Source organism: Crocodylus siamensis, chromosome 5 (genome assembly GCF_052110815.1).
Source record: "Crocodylus siamensis isolate JL-2025a chromosome 5, ASM5211081v1, whole genome shotgun sequence".
In the NCBI taxonomy this organism is placed as follows: Eukaryota; Metazoa; Chordata; order Crocodylia; family Crocodylidae; genus Crocodylus; species Crocodylus siamensis.
In genome coordinates this window covers 88,076,994-88,101,734 of record NC_143399.1, presented here as the reverse complement: position 1 = coordinate 88,101,734, position 24,741 = coordinate 88,076,994, and the positions used below count along the sequence as shown (strand labels likewise).

Sequence of the window (24,741 nt, the reverse complement as noted above, 5' to 3'; positions counted from 1 at the left end):
AGGATAAATGATAAGTCTTGCACCTCAGATGGAATAACTGCATGCATAAATACAGACTAGAGAATGACTAGCTAGGTTGCAGTATACTGCAGAGAAGGATCTGGGAGGATACATGAAACTGTAAGCTGAATATAAGTTAACAGTATGCTCTTGTTGCAAAAAAAGGGATAACAGCATGGGTTGTATTCACAGTAGTGTCACTTGCAAATCAAGGGAAGTTATTCTTCTGCTCTGTTTGGCACTGGTGAGGCCTCACTTGGAGTACTATGTCCAGTTTTTCCCCCACACTTCAAGAAGGTGGACAGACAGGAAAATGTCCAGCAGAGAGTGATAAAAATGAATAGAGCCCTGAGAATAATGACTTAGAGGAAAGGCTGAAAGAGCTAGGAGAAGAGTGAAGTCTAGAGAAGACAAGACTGAGGAGGGATTTGATAACAATCTTCAAATACCTGAAGGATATTTACAGAAAGGATGCGGATGAGCTTTTCTCTGTGGTTGTGGGAGACAAAACTAGGAGCAATGGATTCAAGCTGCAGCAGGGGAGATTTAGGTTTGAGATTAGGAGTAACTTCCTGACTATAAGGCGATCATTAGAACAGGCTTTCTAGAGAAGTTGTGGAATCTACATTCTTGGAAATTTTCAAGATGGACAGACACTTGGCTGGGCTGGTTTAGTAAAGGATTCTCCTGCCTTGAGCAGGGGGATGAACTAGAAGACCTTGTAAAGTCCCTTCCAGCCCTACTTCCTTATGATCCTGATATAAGTACAGAATGTGGTGTACTTCATAAAAAAAGTAAAATGCTCCTGGCTCGCACAATTATTCCCTTGGGGAGAAGAAGATGAAGGGGCACTTACCCACATGCAGGGAGCCTGGTTTTACATACTGGAAATCCAGCACATCGGAGGAGACTTAATTAATCGAGTCTGCTGAAGCATGTAAATTGACATGCTCTGGCAGCCTTCCATATCACATGTATCAGCAGTGCAGCATGTTTCCGCACTGAGAAAATGGCAGCAGTGCACTTTGAAATAAAACATGTTTGATGTACTTTAGTTTCAAAGCACCCCACTGCCATTTTCTCAGTGTGGGGAAGCACAGCACCGCTGATACATGTGTTGCAGCTTGCTAATTAAGCACCTGGCTCCATGTCCCATGGCATGTGTTAAAAATGCCCAGAGAGACCAGACTCAATGTGGTGGATCTCATGTCATATACTGTCCTACTGGAGGATGCTCAGATAGACTCTATATAGAAAATAGAATGGCTACAGCACTGAGAAAAGAACAGAAGTATAATGTTGAGAGACAGTGACCAGTGATTTTTTGGTAAACATCTTGTTGGTTATACATTTGCTTGATATAACCCCTACAGGGAGCATACAATTCTCCTCTTGATTCTTTCCTCCCTATTCAAGTGTCAGGTCTCTTTTCATGCATAGAAACTCTTCTCTTCAGTGTAGCTATTTTTTGCCCCCTTCCCAACAGGCATTGCTTCATACATGTGTGTGGTCCTCTTATTAAAGCTCAGGAATAATAAGTAGCAAATGCAATTATGCTGGATACTTTACCAGTTATTAATGTTTTTAATAAATATAGAACTTATCTAGGTCAACATTTTGTAGTTGTCCTTACTTGGGCTGGGTGGGGGGGTGGAATTCTGTAGAATTCAATTTTCAAAATTTAAAACCATTTTTAACCATCTCATATTAAACTACTTTCATGTTGGCTGTACAACTCTAGAAACATTTCATTTGTAGAGGTAAATATAGGGACACATTTTCTTATTAAATTAACTGTAACTGCAACAGCTATGTAGTCCTTAGATTCAATGCTTAGATTTCCATTCATTTTTGTGTTAAAGATTAATTTTTTCTCTCCCTGGCTGACCACCTCCTCCAGCACTTTCCGCTTCAGCTTGCCTGCACTGCTGTCCATGGACCGCCCCCTACCCCCACTGCCCACCCCCTGCACCATGCCTACTGCAGACTCATGTCAGAAGAGCAAGTTTTGATTTCCCTCATATCAACCAGAGCCCCCCCTCCTTCCTCAACAAAGAGAGCTCCTTCATCACCCAAACCATCCAGCAACAATAAAAAAAAAACATTCTTCCTTGTGAAAACTTTTTACAACAATTTCCTTTGTGGGCCATCCTGGGGTGGGAAGCCATGGGGTGGGGGCACCTGGGGCAGAGCCCAGGAGCAGGCAGCCAGCAGCCGGCCTCTGGATGGTCTCTTGCAGGTCCAGACACTTAGCAAGTATGGCAGATTGGGGACTTGCCCTGGGGTGATGGTGGTCAGTGCTTCTCCAGTGCAGGTGGCTCCTCCTCTGGCAAGCCGGGTTCAGGCCCAGCAGGCCCAACAAAGCAGTCCTGGTGGCACTGCAGGCAGTTCTAACTCTGTGCCCATGTGTAGCTAGGGTGAGTGGCAGGGCTTGGCTCCTAGGGCAGGAGTCAGGCCATGGGCTCCTAGTGACTGGAGGTTCTGCAGACTTCCTCCCAGGCCCAGGTAGGAGTTTGCTGCAGGCCAGCAGGCAGCTGCCAGGGTGCATGTGGGGCTAGGGTTGGAGGCTGGGAAGTGGGCAACACAAATGGAAATACCAGGGCCAGAATGGTGTCCAACATCTGACAATCATTGTCTCTGGCCTGCACTGCCTGGCCCAGGATGACATTATTCTCCTGCAGCACTGGAGCCACTAGCACTCCAGGCCCAGGAGCTCGGCCTGGAACTCCCAGTCCACCTGGTCCCATGCCTCCTCGCACTGGTCCTTCGCATCCTTGCACAAGTCCCATGTGTTCTCTTGGGCAATGTCCTCTACCTACCAGGCCTGTGAGTCCTCCAGCCAGTCCTGCAATTCCTCACTAGCTGCTTAGGAGGAGGACCCTGTCCTGGATCCTCCTTTGGTGGAGCCGACACATCCACAGGGCCCCAGCTGTGGGCAGTGGTGACCCTGAGGCCACATCCCAGCTGCCAGGAGTGGCCTCTTCCCCATGTGCAGCTGCAGGCCCTGTAGATCCGTGAGACAGAAGCTGTTTGTGAATGTTCGCAACATTTTTCAGATAAGATGCTCTGTACCAGAGGCCCATGCTCTGCCAGACCCCAAAGAGGGGTTGGGCATGTACAGGTGCCCAGCAAGTTGGGCAGGCAGGCCTGGCCCAGGCAGCCACTGGTTGAGCCCCGCCATCCCTGCTTGCTACCCAAGGGTTGCTGGGCTTCTGGGTGCTGTCCTCAGGAAGCCTATCTCTTCCACCCTTTTCCCAGGGTGGGACAGGCCAGGCCAGGCCAGGCTCCTGGAAGCACCTGCTGTGGTGGCTCCAAAGCCCACTCCCCTTCCCCTCCTCCTGCAGGTCAGTCACTCTCCTGTGCTGCTGCCCAGCTCATGACACCCAGGCTTGGGGAACATGGGGCTTCTGGACACCTGTGATGAGGAGATTATCACACCTTCTCCAGGGGACCTCTTCAGGGAGGTGGCTTCAGGCCAGGACACTGGCATGCAAGCGCTGAGTGCTGAGCATGCTCCTGCTGTGCGTATTGCAGCTGGTGCATAAGGAGCTGTTTGCATAGGCCAAGAAGTACCTGACCCATTATGCCCTACTGCTGCTGACTGCCATGGTGCCCTGAGTGCACTTGCACATCTGGCATGGGACCCTGACCTTCAACTGTACAAGAGGAAAGCCTGGGATGCCCTGCAACCTCTGCTGCCACCTGGAGGCCTAGCTGTGGCTGCACTACATGTCTCTGCCCCCCACAACTGAGGAGGACATCACCACCAGCATCAACACATTCCTTGGTATGTGAGAGGCCCATACTTGCCTTGTTGTGGGGCAGGGGATGCTCAATAAAATTTTGCATTATTCCCTACCCCCTTGTGCATTGGGAGGTTGGGGGGAACCTGGGGTCTGAGGTGTGCAGGCAGGGTGGGGCGGGGAGGGACCAGGGGAAGGGACAGGGACTGAGCAGGGGTAGTGAGGGGGCCTTACCACATGGACAGAGCTGGTGTGGCTGGTGGCTCCCCTTTGACCTGCCTGGTAGTGACAGCATCCAGCTCTACATGGTGTCTTCTAATTGAGAGTCATGCCATGCAGGCATCTGGTTGGGGACCCCCCCTTGAGAGGAGCTGGCACTGCTGATGGACAGTGATGTCATGGCTGGCCCTGGAGCTGTGGAACTGGCATGGAAGGTGCTGGCCAGGGCTTCCCAAGCTGCTGGTGGAAACTGCAGCTGGGTAAGTTGGGAGGATGAGTAGCTGCATACCTGGGCCTTCCACTGGTGACATGTCACTCAAGGTGCCAAGCTGGGGCAGGGGCTTGGGTAGGCTGCCTGTGATGCTGAAGATAGTTTGTCTGTGGCCTGGGTCCCAGGGTTCAAGAATGGCTGTCAATTGCAGCATAAAAAACGTGGACTTATGGGCAAGGCTGAACCAATGATTATTGTTGGTCGTGGCAACCCACTGTGCCTGCAAGGCCTTGACTTTATGTAGCACTGCTGTGCTGGCTGGTTATACCTGTGCTGCTGCATCTGGCCTGTCAGGGCCTCATAAATGTGGGCATTGGAGAGCTCATCTTGGTCAAACTGGTGCTGTGCTGCTGCCTTACCCTACAGAGCCATGATGTTGCCACTCTCCTCTTTGGTCCAGTTGGGTCCCCAGGTGAAAGGCATGGGTGTGGACACAGATGTGTGCATGGGCCTGGGCAAGGAGGAGAATGCTCTTATGGGTCTTGTGCTCTGGGCCACTGTTTGGCTGTTGTGGTACTGTTGGGTCTGGGCAGCTGCCTGCAGTGTCCAACACAGAGCCATGGCCTGGGACTACCAGCCACAAAGCAGAGGCCATGCTCCACAGCACATGCAGGGCAGCGCAGGCTGCTAAAGGTGTGCTGCAGGCAGGTGGTGTTGGGCCTGTTGGCCAGAGGCCTCCTCCAAATGGCCCTGGAGGCTGGCAGTCCTGACCAGAGGCAGCATGAGCCTGCAGTATCCTGTAGCAGCCTGCTGGCTTGGACAGTACTGTCTTGGCAGCCACACAGCAGTGCGGCACCAGGCAGAAATTCTGGGAAGCTGGCAAGCAGGCATAGCTATGCTGTGACCTGTCCAGGGGGACACAGGGGTTTGCAGTGCCCTCAGGCTCCCTGTCTGTGTGCCCCAGGGCTCAAAATGGCTATAGGCTTTTAAAGCCTGCAAACAGGGGCTGCCATAGAGGCAGCCCAGCCATGGGCTAGAAGAGCCCTACTGGACAAGGCTGGAAGGCAGGCAGGCACTCGCACACACGTTCCAGGTCTTCCAGGCTGCAAATGCCCCAACCCTGCAGCCTTGCCAGCCCCCCACCTGTCAGCTACAGGGGATAGATGGGGGTGGGAAGTGGATCCCCACTGTGGCCCCCAGTCAGGGTCTGCAAAGTGGAGGTGGGGGGGGGAAGACTCCCTGAAGCTGATAGGTGGGGTGCTGACAAGTGGCTGGCATGGTCATAGTTTTAAAGAGCCATGGTGTCAGGGGGGAGCCTCTGCCTTGGGGGATTCCTCCCCATCCACTGTGCAAACCATGGCTGGGGGAATGGGGCCAGAGATGGGGTCCACTTCCTTCCCCATCCCTCCACAGCTGACAGGTAGAGGGCTGGCAAAGGGGCAGGACTGGGGTGCTTACAGCCAGGTAGAGCCAAGCTGTGTAAGGAAAGCCCCCACCTACTCTGCAGAACTTGGCTGGGGCTGGGACCAGAGTGGGGGTCCTTTTCTCTCTCCATCTGCCTTCCAATGGCTAAGAGGAGCGGGGTGAGGACAGTGAGGGGGCAGAGATAACATGGCAGAGCCACATGGCAGAGGGGAAGCTCTGTGCAGACCCTGGCTAGGGGGACCTGGAGCCAGGGTGGGGGTCCACTCTTCCCCCTTCCCCTCCCCCACCCCTGCGCTGCCACTGGTGGTGCTGCTTCAGTTATGTGGCAGCTGGGGGCAGGACTGCCAAGTGGGGCTGGAGAAGGTAAGCTGGGGTGGAGACTAGCCTGCCCAACCTGTGAGAGGGGGGTTAGCATGGGTTGCAGTACACCCTGTGATGTAGGGGACTAAGACCTAATTTGTGTCAGGAGGGGATCTGGGACAGAAGTTTGATAAACCAGGTGAACCTAAATCAGTGAAGTCTGATACTACATCCATCAATGTCTATCTGAAACTGGTTTTGGCCATTTCAAAACACACTGACCTTCTGTTCTGTTACAGGTTTTAACTGGTTTTTTATTACTTTTGCTGGTTTATATGTAACATCTGTCCCTAACCTAAATGACCCACAGTTGCATATACTGTGGAACGAACTTTGATACAACTGGTTCTCTCTTTGTCTCAGTCTATATCATGTGTGCAAGACAGAATTGTCAAAGATGTCCTTGGAATGTTTCTCTGTCATCAGCTTTAATGGTGCCCATGCCATTCTTTTTTGACCTGATCCAAAGCTTTATTAGCCTCTTAACCTAGTATGAAGAGAAGCTGGAGGAAGACCAAGGTTATTCTCTGTTTTGTTTTCATGCTGATGCTTTACTTTTGTTTTCTCCCCTTACATTACTTGGGTCATTTGAAAAAGGGCTGGACAAAGTAATCAAGAATACTGTGGAGGTAATGGGCAACACTAGTATAGGATGGGGAATGTGATATACTGGGTCACCTTCTTTTCTACCTTGCCTGTTGTGTTTTGATTCACATCTGTACAACGCAGATTTTAAGTAAATGCAAAATGCTGTCATTAGTATATGGGAGTGGGAGATTTTGAGTTATAACCATTTTATTTATACACCTTGAATTCAGTTAGCCTACAGATGCACTTCTACCCTGTCCTGTGCTTGACTTCAGACTAACATGGTTAAATGCCTCTCTGCCCATTTTACTCTAGTAAAAATTGCTGCTAGGGTTGTGATGAAATGAAGAATCAGAACTTCTAGGTTGTTTCCTATCTCTAATTACAGTCTTCTGATTGTCTTAAAAAATTATAACAGAACATACATTAAAACTGAGCCCAAACAAACAAAAAACCTCCAAACAACAACAACAAAACAGAAAAGCATACAGTGTTTTGGTTTAATTTTGTTCTGCTTGAACTCTGTTATAACTTTATATTTTGCATGTTTTGCGCCTAGGCCTACTTTTCTTGGCAGGCTTTATATTAATTATATAGGAAAATATAGCTACTGTTTATATACTTTTTTCTGTTGGAAAAAAAAGGGGCACATCCAAATAAATTCTAGAATACAATGGCACTACCTTTTATTCTTTCTGTTGTCTGTGTATTTGTTCTAAGAGACCGTGAATATGCTCAAAAGGCCAGGAGGAGAGAAACATAACAAGAGGTAACCCATAAACACTATACAGCACTCCAGGGTTGTACTGTTGTTATGAAATATCACAATAACTTAGGAAGGTTTAGTTGATGATCTTAGGCTACTAGCTCAATATGTTCTTAAAATGCATAATCATTCCTTGGGTGAGTCACAGTACCTATGAATCACCATCAACAGTGTAATACGTGCAAAGAAAGAAATATAGGCAGAAGAAAAAGACATTTCTTATGTCAGGGTTTGTTTGTTTCAGCTGCATTTGCTTCTATGTTTTTCTTTTCCATTTATAGATTGTATATGATTCACCATTTTTTCCTCTAAAAAAAAACTATTTAAAAGGAAATAGAAAACAAAATACAGAAAATACTCGGCTAAATTCTAAACATACTTACAACCATGAGGATCCCAAATCTCTCCTATTGATTGCAAACATTTAATCCAAATCATGCGGCATGACTAGGGATAGCTATTTGATAATTGTTTAAAATGTATTGTATAATGTGACTGTGTAATGTTTTAGCTGATGGTTAAGTTCAGGGTACTGTGTTCAATTACTGTTAATGGAAGGAGTGTGATTTTTTTCTGAAGCAGTGAGAATCAATAAAAAAAATGTCATTCAGTGAAGTCACCATTTATCATGCTATAGCAGTGTTGTTTAGAGGATGCAGGGAATAGCTAAGCTGGAGGTAATTTTTTTATTATCAGAAAGTTGTGGTTAGAATTAGGACTGCATACTCTGCGTGGAGGAGACAGTAGATATAAGCTGTCAGCAGGAGCTGCAGACTGCGAAGTGTGGAGGAATATTTAACTGGTGACTTCCTGACCCTCTTGTAGTTTTGTTAGTGGTATGTACTACTAAAGGGATAGAAGCTTTTCAGAGGCAGAAATATCATGTTGGACACCTAATTCCCACAGCATTCTAATGACAATTAAGTATAAGTAGGCCCTATAGCTCTTTAATCATTTAGCAACTGTGTTATATCTCCCCTTATAGAAATAAGTAACAGTTATTTCCAGAGACAGATAACAAGGCTGTTTTCTGTTCTCAGCCTTATGCTTTATAGGAGCTGCGACTGGGCTTTATAGAGAGCTGTACTCCTTCACTATCCTTCCACATAGCTCCATTTTCTCTCACCCCTGACTTGCAGGGCCCATATTGCTCTCATTATTCTCTACAGCCCCACTTTAAAACACTGCACCCTCCCATTCACTATTCTATGACTAAACTGTTCAGATGAACCTTGTTTGCTGTGTGCAAAGTCTCAGATAATGGGGATACGTTATTAGACAGCAGGGGAAAAGTCTTCTTTCCCAGCCTGAAGAAAACATGCTAGAATATTCAGCGTGGCACATGGCATACTATTTCTCACTACCTGTTCTGGTGGGCCTGGATAAATAAATAAGTCTGTGTTGCAATTAAATACATGGCTAGCTTTTAAAAGTTCTTTTAGACAAAGTGGAAAAAAATCTTATCAAGCTTATTATAAGAAAATCCTCTGAAATGTTTGCATTCAGGCTTTTTGCATGAATGTTTGATAGAACAACAAAAAATAGGATAGCAGTATATTGCTTCTTGTTTCTTCTGAGACAAAGTTATTTAAATTCTAGACAAGTTGGAGAAGAATCTTTTGACTGGCAGAAGGATCTCCATTGCAAATTTTTTAGGGGAAACATACACAAGAGATGTATCATGAAATTTCTATATCGAATTGTCAAAAAGATAGATGCTTGATTTTGTATTTTTCCAGTCAAGTGTAAGATAATTTGATGTTTTTCATCCAGACCTGTAAATCAATGCCTCTACATGCTGTTTCTTCAATACCATCTATACTGCTTTTGATAATGTCAGTTTTTCTGGTACTCTGTGGGAGCTTTTAGGTGAAATAAGTATATGTAAAGTTTCTTGCATTTAACTGCTTCCCCATAAAACAGCAAACTATGAAGCTTTAGTCTCTGGTGTGAAGGCAAAGAGCTTGTGCCTTATATGGATTAGGGCACATCTACATGTGCTATTAAAGTGCTGAAAGTTTATTGCACAACAAAATCCTGTACAGTAAGCTTTCCCTGGAAGCGTGGCTACATGTGCACCCATCAGGAACAAATTCAGATTTGCTCCCAACAGGAACAGTTCAGTGCAGGGCTACTTCTGCCCTGTTCTGGTTCCATACAACAGTCAGGGGGAGCTTTAGTTTTCCCCTGGTGCCAGTCCGTAGCTGGCAGGGGGCACGAAAGTCAGACCTGAGATCTGGGAGGGCCAAGGAGAAGTCCTACATTTGGGACAGCTTTCTCCCATCCTGCACCCATGCATTGGGTAGCTGCCTGCTGTCCAACCCCTGCTCTGAGATTGGAGCAGAGACTAGGACCCTTGCCTCAGCAGCAGGCAATTGCTGGGCCCCAACTCTGAGATCAGAATCAGGGCTTGTATTTTGTCATCTGCTGCTGGGGCAGGGGACAACGTCCCAGCCCTGGCTCTGATATTGGAACTGGGTCCTAGCAGCAGGTAGCTGCTGGGGCAGGGGACAGTGTACTAGCCACAGCTCCAATTGGCTGAACAGAATGGGGGCTGGGAAGCAGACAGCTGCCATGGGGAGGAAACAGTTCTGTCCCCTGCTGCCTGGGCTGATTGACAGTGATTTGCTCCAAGTCAGCTGTCTACCCATATCCTATTACACAGTTTACCTACTACCTGTGTTTACAGGTAATAGAAAACTCCGCAATAGACTAATCTACTGTGTGGTAATTGCTGCGCATGGTTACATAGTGACAGTCTACCATCAGTAGATTAGTTTACTGTGTAGTAAAGCATCTTGTGTAGATGCACCCACAGGAACTTAACTATTCTCCTATGGAAGCATACTGCTGTAATTAGAGTTAGTTTTATACAGACCTTCTTCATCAGCGAAGTAGTCACTTAATAGGTGATTTAGTCTAAGCTGCTTGGGCAAACATAGGGTGACTGCTCAGTAAAAGTGGGTATGACCACACAATAGGAATCTGCTAAATATGATTGTACTAATTTAAAGCTAGGGAGATCACCTAAACATGGTAGGTTTCTGTAAAATGCTTTTGAGTTCCTGTCAGATATACAAATACTGTACGCCCCTGGAGACTGAACCCCAAATATGCAGCTTCTTGAGTCACCAGAAACTAAGCACAATGTATCACAATATTGAGGCTCTTGCCTGAGCTGGATGCTAACAGCTGCTGTTTAAGGAAGTATCAAGCAGGTGAGGTATGATGAGGAGACTGAGAATGTTCCACTGCTGCAGTTTCCAAATCCTCAGCACAGATGGAGTTACAATCCTCCAGAGATGAACTAGAAGTGGACTTGTTTTCAGATATGTCTCTCCATGTACTACTACACATCGGAGACAAAAAGCATCCTGTTTCTTTTAGGCATATAGTTGCTATTTTATTGTCTGAAGAAAAACTATTTACTATGGGCCAGATTCTGTTCTGCCTGTTAGTCATATAAGTGGACTTAGGCATTTGTGATTCTAGCCATCCTTCTTTAAGTCCTGGAAAGATAGTTAATATAAAAGGTAGGTGTGCCCTCCTACTTGTCACTTTTTTGAGACTCAATCTTAAGAGTAAATTGATAGGGTGTTACAAAAGTAAAGGATTTGCAGGATTTGAATAGATGGAATAGAATCACACTTAGGTGCCTAAATCCACTTAGATGGTCAGTATGATCAGTATTCCACAGATCTACTGAAATGGAGTATGAGTAATGCAGTGGTGAAGCAGGATATTTCAGTCAAATTATATTGGCTTAAATAGAGCAGCCAGAAAAATAAATATTAACAGTTCAAGTGAAAGAGAATTTGTTCTTATTGGTGGGGAAGAAATAGTGTAAAAGTACAGTGGCAATTCAGAATAACTGCAGAATTTAAGAATATGTGAGATTTAGGGAGAAAATGGGATGGAACTCAAACCTAGAACTAGATGCAAGACTTCTTAAAACTTTGAAACTGTGAGGCCTGTGTTTTTTAAGTGCTCAGTATCTTTGGTTACCTTTGAAAATACAGACCTAAGGCCTAGAGTCCTTGTGATGTTTAGGAACTTAAAGATGAAAAGATTTGCATAGCAGAATTGTCAAAAGAACTTGGGTGCCTGGTTGCCATTCTCTCATGTTGTAAAATGCACAGACATTAATGCATCCATTTTATATCTGGTGTGAAAGGGCATATTTATCCTATCTAGTACAAAGTGTGTTATATAATAATTTTATCCAGTAAAAGTAGGAACTTATTTTTTTCTTTTTACATAATTCATGTACTTAAGAGAAAAACAAATACAGTTATGGACAGATGACCTATTACAAGTTCCTTTAAAATGCTTCAAAAAAAAAAAGAAAAAGGATTGCTACCCTCATCAACACTTTAGATCACTCCTCCTACCCAGGCCTTCTACTCAAACCTGAGAACCTCTCTGCTCTCCTAGGATACATACCATCAGTATCAGTGTACTCCGAACCCAGGGAAGATCTTCGCTCCATGGGGTTCAGGCCATGTCCTCCCTCAGTCATGCTTTTTCCAACCTCCCTTACTTGTAGCTTTCTTCTGTTTTTATAGCAGGTCCAAGACCAGGGATGCAGTCAGCAGGTGTAGTTGTTCTGTACCTGTGCCCTCTCCTTCTTCTGCAGTAGCCCTTATCACCTCTCAGATTCAAGTTCTAAGGCCATTAATGGATCAGCTCCTGACACTCCACAGTTTTAGATTAGTTTCATCCAGTGAGGGGGCAGCAGTGTAGGACTTGAGTACCTTTAACTCAAGCTCATCAGGTAAATTTGGATGTATAATGCTTCCATACCAAAGCACCCTGCCCCTCAGGCACCCATGGATCAACCCTTGGTTTGCATGCAGCATAATTTGGCAATTTGCTTTCCTTTTTACAGCTCCCAGTTGACAATGCACCCCTAGTTTTCTCTACTTCCAGGTTCTTAAAGTATGACTTGCAGTTCACTTAAGAAAGCACAGTTGTTTAATGTTTCCTTTTTCTTCACAAAACAATCACAATGGCCATGTCCAGATGAGTGCGGCCGTGCATATGTGGTATTGCAGACTCGTCTGCAGCACCACATACTGTACATTCTATTCAGCCATTTCCCATGCTGCTACTTTGCAGCACGTGGGTTTTGGAGGTTTTTTGACCCCTGAAGATGCCAGTTTTTTACTGGCATATGCTATGGGTCTTTCTTCACCTTGGTGTCTCTAAATAGTATTGTCCCCAGTGCAGTGCTGGATGTGTCCATCTGTAAGTAGAAGGTTTCCCTGAAATCTGGAGCACTGGTTCTTGGCGTAGTGCCTGTTTGATGTTCTCAAGCACCTGCATGGCTTTGGGATGCCAATGTACCGGGTTTGTTTCCTTTGGTAAGGTCAGTCAGGGGGGCTACAATCTGCAAAAATCTGTGAATGAAACAGCGGTAATAGTTTGTGAATCCCAGGAAGGATCTTAGTTACATTATGGCCTTGGGTCTTTGGTATTTCCGGATGGCTTCCACCTTGTCTGCCACCAGCCGTATTTGGCCTTGTCTGACTGTGAAGCCCAGGTACTGGCTCTCTTTTTTTCCCATGCAGATTTTTTTGGGTTGGCGGTCAGTCCCACCTGTCTTAATTCCATGAGGACTGCTTGAAGATGCTGGCAGTTGGATTCCCGCTCTTCCAAGAATATGATGATGTCATTGATGTAGGCCGATGCGTATTCCAGATGAGGCACGAGTAGCGAGTCCATCACCCACTGAAATGACATGGCTGTCCCATGAAACCCAAAGGGCATCCTTTTGAAATGAAATAGACCCCATAGGGTGCCAAATGCTGTCTTCTCTCAGTCCTGTGTTGCCATTGGTATCCACCAGTACCCCTCGTGAGGTCTAATGTTGAAATGTACTTGGCAGTACCTATCTTTTTCCCACCGTATCATCAATCATTGGCATCAGGAATGCATCGAACACCACTACCTTGTTGACTTTGAGGTAGTCCATGCACAATCTTAGGTTTCCATCTGGCTTTAGCAAAATGACAAAAGGGCTCCTCCAGGGGTTCCTTGATTCCACAATTATTCCTAGTTTTTGCATCTTTTCGATTTCCTTTTTGAATGCTGTCCATAGGTACTGTGGCAGGCTCCATTGGTCATGTACCCCTCTGGGGTTTGAATTTTATGCTCTATTCCCTGGGCTTCTTCAGGCACTTCATTGAATACATCCTGAACATCACTGATAATAGTTTTTAACTCTTCTTGCTGCTCATTTTCTAATGCCCCCTGCCCCCACCCAGGGCATTACCTACCTTCCTTGTGGCATTTCTGGTTCTCCTAGGGCCTCTGAGTCTCCACCTCTCTGCATTAGCCACCCTTCCCTGGAGTGTCACTTCTTTAGGAGGTCGACATGATATATTTGTCTTCTGCAGACTGGTTTGGTCCTTAACACCTCATAATTAACAGTGCCCACTTTCCTGGTGATCTGGAATGGGCCTTGCCATTAGGTAAGCATTTATATGGGCTGTCTGGCAACATTACCAGCAGCTGATCTCCCTCCTGGAGTTCTCTTTCCCACACTTTCCTGTCATAGAACTGCTTTTGTCTGTCTTGGCTTCTACCCGGGTTTCCCTGGGTAATGTTATGTGTTACGTGCTTTCTTTTGAAAGTCCAGTACAACCTTTGGGGTACTGACCTTGCCTGGTTCTGTCTCTGTCTAGCCCTCACAAATAGCATCTATCAGTCTGTGAGGTCTGTGTTTGTACACTAGTTCAAAAGGGGTGTATTGTATAGATGCTTGTGGGGCTTTCCAAACTGAGAACAACAAAGGGGGTAACGTCTTCCCAGTTGCCTGGATCCCCTTGTACATATCATGCCCTTCATGCCCTTCAGGGTTTGGTTAAATCTTTCAACCGGACCATCTGTCTGGGGGAGGAGGAGGGTGGTATACCAATGTCCTAAGCTGTTTTATCTGCAAGGTCTTACATACTCCCTTCAATACTTTCAACATAAAGTTTTTCCCTTGGTTGGTGAGACTTTCTTATGGGATCCCCACCCATGCCACCCATTTCATCAGGGCTTCTGCAATCTTCGGTGCTGTCATGGACCATAGTGGTACTGCCTCCAGGAGCCAAGTTGCATAGTCTGTGGTTACCAGGATGAATTGGTATCCAGTTTGCCTGTGGGGAAAGGGTCCGGTGATATCTAAAGGAATTCCATGTAAGGGAATTGGTAGAGGCATCAGGTTTACTTTTGGGTCTTCATCCCTACAGTCTTCTGGCAAGCCGGGCACTCCTGGCAATATTTCTCAATCATTTTATATATTCCAGCCCAAAATACCTTGTTAGGGAGATGGGCCTCAGTTTTCTCCCACCCCATATGCCACCTCATGGGGATGGTATGTGCCACTTGGAGTAGGGATGTCCAGTAAGGACTTGGTACCAGAATCTGGGCTCTCTTCCCCCCATCCCTTCTCCTTTCTACCCAGTATAAAATGCTGTCTCTTACCTCAAAATGTGGGTTCTTCTTCATTAGTTGGGAGTTCAGTATATCCTTTTCTCTTTTGGCCAGGTGTTCCTACAAGATGGTTTTGAACAGTGGTTTCTTGTTCTGTTCCTCTCAGAAGTTGCTACTGCCAATCACTTGGTCCATGTCCAGCTCCTTGTGTCCCGGGTCTGTTGGCTCCCTGAAGTATATTTCGCTTGAATAAGCCAGAGAATCTTTCCCTTTGGGGTTTTCTATAGTTCTGTTCACCACCTCTCACAGGTGGGGTCAATCAATGCCGAGTAGCATGGGGGATGGTAAAGTTTCAGCTAAACCAACTGCTATTTCTTTGGTTTCTTTGGATTAGGCTCACACTAAGCTTAATCTTTCTTCCTTCATAAGTATAGGATACCGCATCTATGCAGACCATACTCACTGACTTTTTGGATGTGCCCCTCTGGGATGGGACAAGGTCTGCTCTGATCATGGTTCGTATGCATCCCATGTCTACCACTGCCAGAATAATGGTGTCTCCTATGTGTATATCAATTAGTAATTTATTTTTCTTCCATGGCCCCTTGTGCCTCCTGAAGCTACACTCCATCTTCTCCTCATGAGGATAGTCTGGTGCAGCTTTGGAATGCAGCTTCTGGGGGCAGGTATGTGCCAGGTGTCCCCGCTTCTTGCAATGGTAGCAGAGTATTTCGCGGGGTTCTCTATTGCAAAATTCCCTAATGGCCATTTCAGATCTCCTCCCTTTTTGTCCTACCTATTGGGTACATAGCTGGCCCCACTCTTTTCCTTTTTATAGTTATCCCCCTCTGCTTCTGCTATAACATAATTGTCTGCTAGTCTCAGAGCTTCCTCCACAGTCTTTGGCTGATGCCTCTTAACTCCTGACTGATTAGCAGGGGACCAATACGAATCACTGGGTCCTACTTGGATGCTATGGCAGTTCACTCAAAGACTTCCAGGAAAGCCTCGACACATTTTGAGCATTTTTGTCCCCTCCCCCTCGTGAGACCAGTTTACCTGCTGCGCTTCAGTCTTCTCACTGAAGTCTTGCAGTCATGAAAAGTGTTGAATCCTTGACTCAGTCTCTTGTGCCCTTATGCGTACTAATTCCTCCATTTGAACATGTTGTCCCTGCAGAATCCTCAATATAAGTGGTTGCACTTACTGCCAATTGGTGGGGATTTGCCCCTCTATGTTCTTCATCATGGGGGAGTGTTCAGCACAGTTTCCCAGCCAATGCACCGCTTGTGGTCGATCTGGGGGGATTAATGAATACTCTCTTGTGGAGACTCACCTGCTACACCTTAAGATGTTGGGAGAATGAGAAAATTAATTATCCCTGAGATATAGTGTAGTTAATCACATCAGTCATGAGATAAACAAAATTTCATTTTATTGTGCTCCCCACATGAGTGTTTACAATCACCGCAGTCCGCGGTACTTCTACGCCTTATTTCTTCCCCTCCTTGCCTCTTGCCTCACTTAGAAGGGGTTTTCCCCCTGATATGACCTCTCCTCTGCTTCTTTCTTTGTCTTTCAGATGTCAGGTGTCCATCCATTTGCTTTGATCCTGCTTTCTTCAGACCCTGATGGTAAGTAACTTTTCCTTCTCACCTTTTATTCTCCCAAACCCTTGCCATGGGTTTCCTCACCTGTGCAATAGATTGTTGGAGTGAGGCTTCCATAATTTCATAGTTTCATAGTTAGTAGGGTCAGAAGGGACCTGAGCAGATCATCAAGTCTGACCCCCTGCCATGGCAGGAAAAAGTACTGGGGTCAAACAACCCCAGCAAGGTGTTTGTCTAGCCTTGTCTTAAAGACCCCCAGGGTAGGAGCCAGCACCACTTTGCTTGGAAGTTGGTTCCAGATCCAACCACCCTGACAGTTAAGTAGCACCTTCTGATGTCTAGCCTGAATATTTCTTGTAATGTGTATTAAAGCAAATTATTTTCTTATGTAACAGGGTAAAAAAACATCCCTGTACTAGATGGGGTAACCCCCCAGGGAGGGGGTAGAGAGTGAGGTCAGGACAGAGGCAAGAATAGTTAAAACACTGGTCATTGTTGAGGGGATCTGCACAGCAGGGAAGAGTTAAATGGCATGCGGCCAGCTGGAGGGGTAAAAGCGGAAGCATGTGAAGGGGATGTTCCCCTAAGGGAGACTGACTGTCAACACCTACACAGTCAAATGAGTCACTAACTGGCTGAAGGGCCGCACCCAGAGAGTGGTGGTGGATGGGTCATTTTCGACCTAGAGGGATGTGGGCAGTGGGGGTCCACAGGGCTTGGTCCTCGGCCTGCGCTGTTCAACATCTTCATCAGTGACTTGGCCGAGGGAGTAAAAAGCACCCTGTTCACATTTGCTAATGACACTAAGATGTGGGGAGAAGTGGGCACACTAGACGGGGGGAATAGGCTGCAATCAGACCTAGACAGGTTACAGGGGTGGGTGGATGAGAATAGGATGGGTTTCAACACTGACAAGTGCAAGGTGATGCACCTGGGGAGGAAGAACCAGCAGCATACCTACAGGCTGGGGAACTCCCTTCTCGTCAGTGCAGAGTCATCATTGATGCCAAGATGAACATGGGCCGGCAGTGTGGGGATGCATTCGGGAAGGCCAACCGTACCTTGTCATGCATCCACAGATGTATCTCAGGCACATCCAAGAAGGTGATACTCCCCCGCTATGCAACACTGGTCAGGCCACAGTTGGAGTACTGAATCCAGTTCTGGGCGCCGCACTTTAAGAGGGATGTGGACAACATGGAGAGGGTCCAGAGGAGGGTCACGTGCATGATCAGGGGGCAGCAGGGCAGGCACTACGAGGAGAGGCTATGGGACCTGAACCTGTTCAGCCTCCACAAGAGAAAGCTGAGGGGGGATCTAGTGGCCTGTTACAAACTAGTCAGAGGAGACCAGCAGGCATTGGGAGAGTCCCTGTTCCCCTGAGCACTACCAGGAGTGACTAGAAATAAAGAGTTACCCTCTGCCAGCTTGTGACCATTATTTCACTGTGCAGACTCCCTCAACAGTGACCAGTGTTTTAACTACTCTTGCCTCTGTCCTGACCTCACTCTCTACCCCCTCCCCGGGGGGCTTACCCCATCTAGTACAGGGATGTTTTTTACCCTGTTACATAAGAAAATAATTTGCTTTAATACACATTTACAAGAAATATCTGCACAGTATAATAATGACTATAACTGAGGGATGGGATAGAAGGGAAATGAATATATAAAATCATCCCATAGATTTATAGTGTATGCTCCCATGGTGAAACAAAAATCACTGATAGACATTTATCTCTTGTCTTATGATAAAACCAATACAAACCTTGGCATGTTTCTATATTGCTGCAATTTGAAATTGAACAATAGGAAAGGAATTATTTCAAAGATGAATACAATCTTCACTAAGCTGTACTTTGATATTGTCTCAGGGGCTTTATTATTATACATGTTTGATGGAGACATGATTTTTGTGTGTTTTAAAGTAGAGACAAAGTGAAAACTAAGTGAACAGTGTGTAAGACTGTCCTTCATTTATATTAAACTTTGAGACAAGCTGTTTGCTGGGAGCTTATACTAACAGGGCATTGATTTAGAATTTGATTTTCAAATGGTTTCTACTCAGAATAAATGCAATTCATTCAAGAATAAAACTAAAAAAGAACTTTAAAAGAACATGAAATTCACATGCTTTCATTTTCTTTAAAATGTACTTACAAGGCTTCTCATATTTGCCTGCATCTAGAACTTTGCTCTGAAAATGAGAGAGGGCCTAGTCACTATGAACTGATTTGGGAATAGACAGCCTTCATATTCTGGGCCTGTTTCTGAGATCCCTTCCACCCACTGCTTAGGAGATACTTACTTTAGTAAGCCTATTAATTGTTGGCTCTACAGCAGTATGGAAAGCAGGATATATGAATATTCACAACCATATGTGCTCATGTTTCTCTTGCCTTTTACTGTACAAACTAGCTAAAATTCATATCCAGCTAGGCAGTTAGGAGGATTCATAGTAGAAGGAGGGCAGGAAAAATACCAGAGTAGTGCTACAGATTCTCCACAGACTCCATTTCACCTGAATAATTTATGTGGGATGCTTCTGTGTCCCTCCCTTTCAGTGGGAGAAGGGTGTGGGAAGTATCCACAGACAGGTGAATCCCCAAGCTTTAGCAGTCACAACCTTCTCCCCTACCCCAACCACTACTGTAAAAGGTGCTTATTGTGAGTAAGGTGGAACCTAAGAAAGGGAGCATGTTTGGCAAAGAAAAGATGGCGTGATGGTAGGTGAATGGGAAAGTGAGGCCCAACACCATCTAGTCGAGGTCCCCATCACTTCAAAAGATACTCTAATGAGGTCAGACATGTCTATCTGGCATGATGGTAATCACCACAGCCTTGCATTTTGTATTTTGTAGAATGAAAAATATTTTATATAAGTCTTTGTCTTGAACAATTACTAAACATTCTGGAGGTTCTCCAAGGTTGTTTTTACTTGGATAAGAAATCAGTAAAAGGGCTTATGAAAATAGGTGGATCCAGGGTGGGAGAGGGGTCTGGTACACTTGCACCCCCCTAATTTATTGTTACCTGGAGAAAAATATGCGTTGTTTTATATACGATGATGCAACTAAACATCTGCATCCCCACTTTTCATAATTCTAGATCCTCCCATAGTTTTGCATATTGTTGCTGTTATTTTAGTCCTGCCCTTACCCCAGCATAGCTTTGGTGTCTAGTATCTTGCATAGTAACCCCTGCTATCTGCAGTTATTTTTACTTCATAAAAGGGCTGAACCATTCCTTCTTTTGTATTTAAAAGAACAACAGTATCGTCATTGGTTTAACCAGGTTGTTGACTAGATCCCAGTTCCTGTTGATAACAGCCATTACCACTTTCCACTGTAGCAATATCTATAACAATGAGAAACTAAGAGCTATAGAGATATGTTACATTGTAAATCTTTCTCTGAAATAAGTAATGGGTCTATATTTTTTCACACAAACATATATAGAGAGATTCCCTATTTCTTTAAAGATGAGCTTAAATCAAGACAATGTAATACCACCCACCCTCAGTTCAAGTCCAAATATGAGTTCTTCATTTATCATAATTAATTTATTATATTAATAAGATAAATGGCTTAATACCATTGATTAATGTAAAATATAAAAATATATTACTACTCCTGATGTGATTAACTGCTTCTGATATGGGAATGGAGCTATAATATCATAGAACATCCATTTTCTTTGGTATTCCATGCTGCTACATTAGAAGATCATGATTGAGTTAACTAAGCTCCTGTTCAATATTTTTTAGTTTTTTGTGTTGGTTAGTTTCATAAAGAATTGCACTTATCTTTAGCTAACTACTTACCCCTCTCAGTTCAGCCCAATATTTGTAATTAGTGGATTGCTTTGACTACAGCAATATCTGTAGGTTAAAACTCCTGTAGTTAACTATCAGCTCTCATAATAGAAAATCTTTTGGATTCAAATTGAAAAGATCAATACTACATTACTCCTGGAGGTAATCCAGAGAGGTCTTCCTGGACAGGTTCTGAAAAGCTTTGATCTGTACAGTAATTTTTTTTGACAGCCATTTCCCAAAAAATTGATAGACAATTTGAAAATTGAACACAGTGCTTTATTATATATTAGGGCACTTAATAGAATTCATAAAGAAACACATGTGTGCTAGTACTGAAGAATATGAAAATGTATCAATGGTTAAATGTATTGATTTTTTTTCTTCACCTATTTGAGGTAAATCCATGCAGTCATTCATAGATAAGTTATGTCTCTAATGCAATGCTTGTTTTTCTTAATTATTCTACTAGAGCTTTATTTATAATGAAACTCTCATAGCAGCAAAGAAACAGCTGAATACATCAGCCTCAAGACTGTAGTATACCAATATATGACAGAGCACTGTAGCATGTATATGTCAGCTAAGAAATGCTTAGGCATATCTGGAAAGCACCAAGTGCATGGGTAAAGGGGGGAAGGGAAGCAGCGAGAGGTTGATACAAAAATACATTACAGGATGACATCCCAGGATATCATCTGAGAGTGTCAAGGTGTGAGCATAGACCATGGTGTGAGCTCCATCTGAGAAGTTTTGGAAGCTTTTGGCTCCCCTTGTAGTCATGCACTGCTGATTTCACTCATCATCCTTCAGAATCAGCCCCAAAAGTCTGTACACTTACAGGAAAGTTCTAAATCAGTCTTCTGATTTGCCCTTTCAGTTATAGTCTAACAAGATGTCCTCCAACATCCTCCCAGCTCTCCTGAATCACATATCTGTCACTATCCTTCCATGGTGTTCTCAGGATATGATCACTGTTCTCCAACCTTTACTGGCCTTAGGAGAAGCAATAATGAGCAGATCATGTATTTCAGGTAACATCATACAGTGATATTCTTGTCATCCTCAGTTATCACTGTTTAATTTCCTGTTGCTACAAGACACCTTAGAGGAACACATGGACAATGTGTAACCCAAAAGCCTTAGCTGGGAGACCAGTGGCCTAGAAGGATCCATGGTTTGAAACTCCCAAAGAAAATCGCGGTGAAAGACCAGCTCCAATCTTGATTGCCAATAATGGGAAGCCACCATGTAGACAGAGATGCAATCCAGGATAGTCGAGAGGAGATAAACAGCAAGCTCTCAGCTAGACCAATGGAAATCTACTTTCTGGAAGACTTTAAAGTTTCTGAGACAGAGATCTGGTAAGCAAGGGGAACATCTACATGTCACCATATGGTGATGTTGCTACGGTACCATGCTTTAGTACTTCCCTTTGGAAGTATTGAAACATGGCATAGTATGGGCAGTTACTGCACCCTATGTGTTGTGCATGGGTAGATTTTGAAGCTGTGTCACTGTAAAAGCATACTATATCCAGAGAGTGTGCCAATATGGCTACATAGCTGGCAACCATGTGTAGACGCACACGATTGCTATGTTGCTGTAGCATTCAGGAGGGTGATGTAGCACATTGCTATGTTGCTATAGGGTAATGTGTAGATGCAACGAAGGGGTACATCTACATGAGATGCTAAAAGTGAAGTAGACTAATTTTATTGCACATTAGTGAATCATGGCAAAAGCCATGGTAATGTGTTAATGCACAGTAGAATTAGTTTATTGCATAATAGCATCACCTAAAAGACATGCACCAATGCTACTTCACAGTAGCACTGATTTACAGCACATTTAGTACCTGTTATTGCAGGTGCTAAACTTAATATGCCATAATTGCGGTGCATTAATGCACGTGTAGATGTTCCCAAGGTATTGCAGGTTGTGGCCAGAAAAGACCTGAAGCTGGGGCCTTGGATAAATGCTGTGTCTTGGCTTCTTTGAAAGCAAAGAAATAATACCTGCTCACTCATGGCCTAGCCCAATAAATGAGGCAGTATAAATGGCTGAGGAGCATACTACAAAGCAATTATGAACGTGTTCCTGAATATGGCATTCAGATGTTCCAGACAGGAAGAGATTGGGGGCTTGTGTCCAAAGCTGGTCAGAGTTTTTGCTAAGCAGTTTACACTGCCTAATTTGAAAGCTTCAGTGAGTTTAGAGTGGGCCAGTTTTATTTCTCAGCAATAGCCCTGGATTTATTCCAGAGGCCATATAGAGAGAGCCAGAGAGAGATGGGTTTTTTTTGAGGGGGTGGGGGTAAGAGTGGGGAGGAATATATGGAGATAGAGCACAAGTTGGAGAATCACTGGAGAATCAGATAGGCAGCTGCTGGTAAAAATGATAGATATTGGATTGATGAAGATCAGTTAAAATGGCTTGCTCACACAAGGCAGGCTCAGCTCTACATGAGACTTCACCAAAAACCTCTGGTCATTTCTTTTCCATCTTATATGCATTCCTGACTTTCAACTCACTCTTTGAAATGTACTACTTTATAACCTGGTTCAACATTTCCATAGCCATCCATCCAGCTAATGTGAAATGATGATTAATAATGCAGTGCTGACTGCCTGGAGTTCTTGCAATAGCCTTTTCATACTCATCACTGATGAGCAATTCACTCCCTGCAGTCACAAATGGTGAGCTTCCCATGATCTCTATTTAAGCAAAACATAGCTGGGGTTAGGTGGAAGCCTGTTTTCAAAGGTGTCTGACACTTTCCATTGTAAGTTACTGTTTTCATTCAGGCTGAAAATGTTTGTGTTGGGTGTCCACCTTAGACTGAATTATTTTTTAAATGTTTCAGTCAAAATGGTTCATCTACTCCTGGGAATGAGAGAAGGGAGAAGATATGTAGTCTGTCATGCTAAAACAATTCTTACAACTACTTTGTGAAGAAATGCTAATTCTTTGCAACAAAATCCTGAAATCCAGCATTAAGGTAACCCACCATACACAAAACATTGTTGGGTTTTGATTTTGAACGTAGAATACTTGCAATGACCTGACCATTTATGGGAAATGATAAAATGGAGACATTAGTGCTCTAAATGAAGAACATTTATATACAAATTAAGGATTACTAATTTAATGTCACAAACAAAAAATGCTACTAAATTATGCCGTTATGTCTTGGTGATAAAACCCAGTTCTCCCTTTAGGTTTTTAATAAAGAGAGCAGCACACCACCCTGAAAGGTCAATAGCTAACAATTTCATAACATTATTAGTAGTGGAAACAAAGAAGAGAGCCTTTCAGTGTTGCAAGGGAATAAATTATTCATATATTGTCATCTTCTAAACTAGTTCAACTAGCAATCTGTTTGAATGTGCTATATTCGGGTGTAACACTGATAAGAATGTGTGTTTGTTGTGAAATTGTGAATCTATTTGCTTGTACTCCTCTAATATACTTATACCAGAGTTGTAGTTGCACTTCAGAAAAGAAGGGGATGGTGACTGGAGCACAATCCCTCAGATTGTTTTTGAGGGGGCACAAGAATGGCATCACCCACCATTGCCAGCCCAGCTGCCACTTTCCCAGTTGATGATGGTGCCCCAACCACTGCTGCCACCCTGGTCTCATAAATTTCTTGTTATGCCTCTGGTCATGCAAGCATGTACTGTAAAAGCCATGTCAATGTACTGTACTGTTTGTTAAAGCAGTCCTATACAAGCTATGTGCTGTACATTTACTCATGCATTATCCATTTATCCATTCTTACCAAAATTAGGAATAAATTGTATAAAACACTCTATTTAACAGTCATTGTTGAGTAAGGAAGCCTATGCATATTAATGTGAAGTTTACATTTCAATTCATTTACAACATCCAGCAAAACCCTAATTGTGAATAGGTTTTGTAGATGAGTTTTCTCTACTATTTTTCTGGGCTCATGGTTAGGGACATTCATCTTTTATTGCATGGCTTTAAAAAAATAGAGTGCCTTTTCTCAACCATTGTCTTGGTCTAGGCCCTTACCCAATCAGAATTTGGTTCAGGTCAGTCAAAAGTAATCTTTGCTGTTTATTTTAAAATAGAAATTAACATACAACCTGCTAGTAATGTAACCTAAAGTCAAGCATTATTCTTCTACAGTTCGGAAGAGAACTTGCGGGAGAGATTGGTTTATTTTTTGATGACAGACTTAGAATCTAACAGTACTACAGGACAAGTATATAATTCACTTCATTCTCAGAAAGCAAAATGGGGGTGTGTGAAATTAGATGTTAATTAAATCATGCCTGTTATCATTTCAGGATTCGAATAATAACAGGAATGGAAAAGACAAGCACTAGTTAAGTATTGCAAGAACTGTGCAAGTGAATATTTGTTCAGATTTAGAATGTCTGTTCAATTTGTCCATATTCATAAGTTTGAAGGGGATTCTATGCTAAGTTGAAATTATATGTCATGAAATGCCATTGCTGGATACAAGCTGTTAATAGAATAGTGTGATAGAATAGGTTGTTGAATAAAGACTAGAAGAATGCCTGTCTCTGGTTGCAGAGACACAGAAGCTTG

At 44.0% G+C, this 24,741-nt stretch overlaps 2 long non-coding RNA genes across 2 annotated transcripts in view; both read left to right on the top strand.

Moving 5' to 3' along the window:
* LOC149864378 (uncharacterized) overlaps positions 1 to 24,741 on the top strand; it is a 150,083-nt gene that overhangs the window by 101,639 nt on the left and 23,703 nt on the right. Inside the window, exon 2 of the long non-coding RNA XR_016442667.1 lies at positions 16,317 to 16,368. This is a non-coding gene — a long non-coding RNA (uncharacterized LOC149864378). The remainder of the gene's footprint in view (positions 1 to 16,316; positions 16,369 to 24,741) is intronic.
* LOC149864380 (uncharacterized) lies at positions 21,276 to 24,713 on the top strand. The gene is made up of 3 exons (XR_016442668.1): positions 21,276 to 21,521; positions 23,024 to 23,158; positions 24,477 to 24,713. It is a non-coding gene; the product is annotated as an uncharacterized LOC149864380 (long non-coding RNA).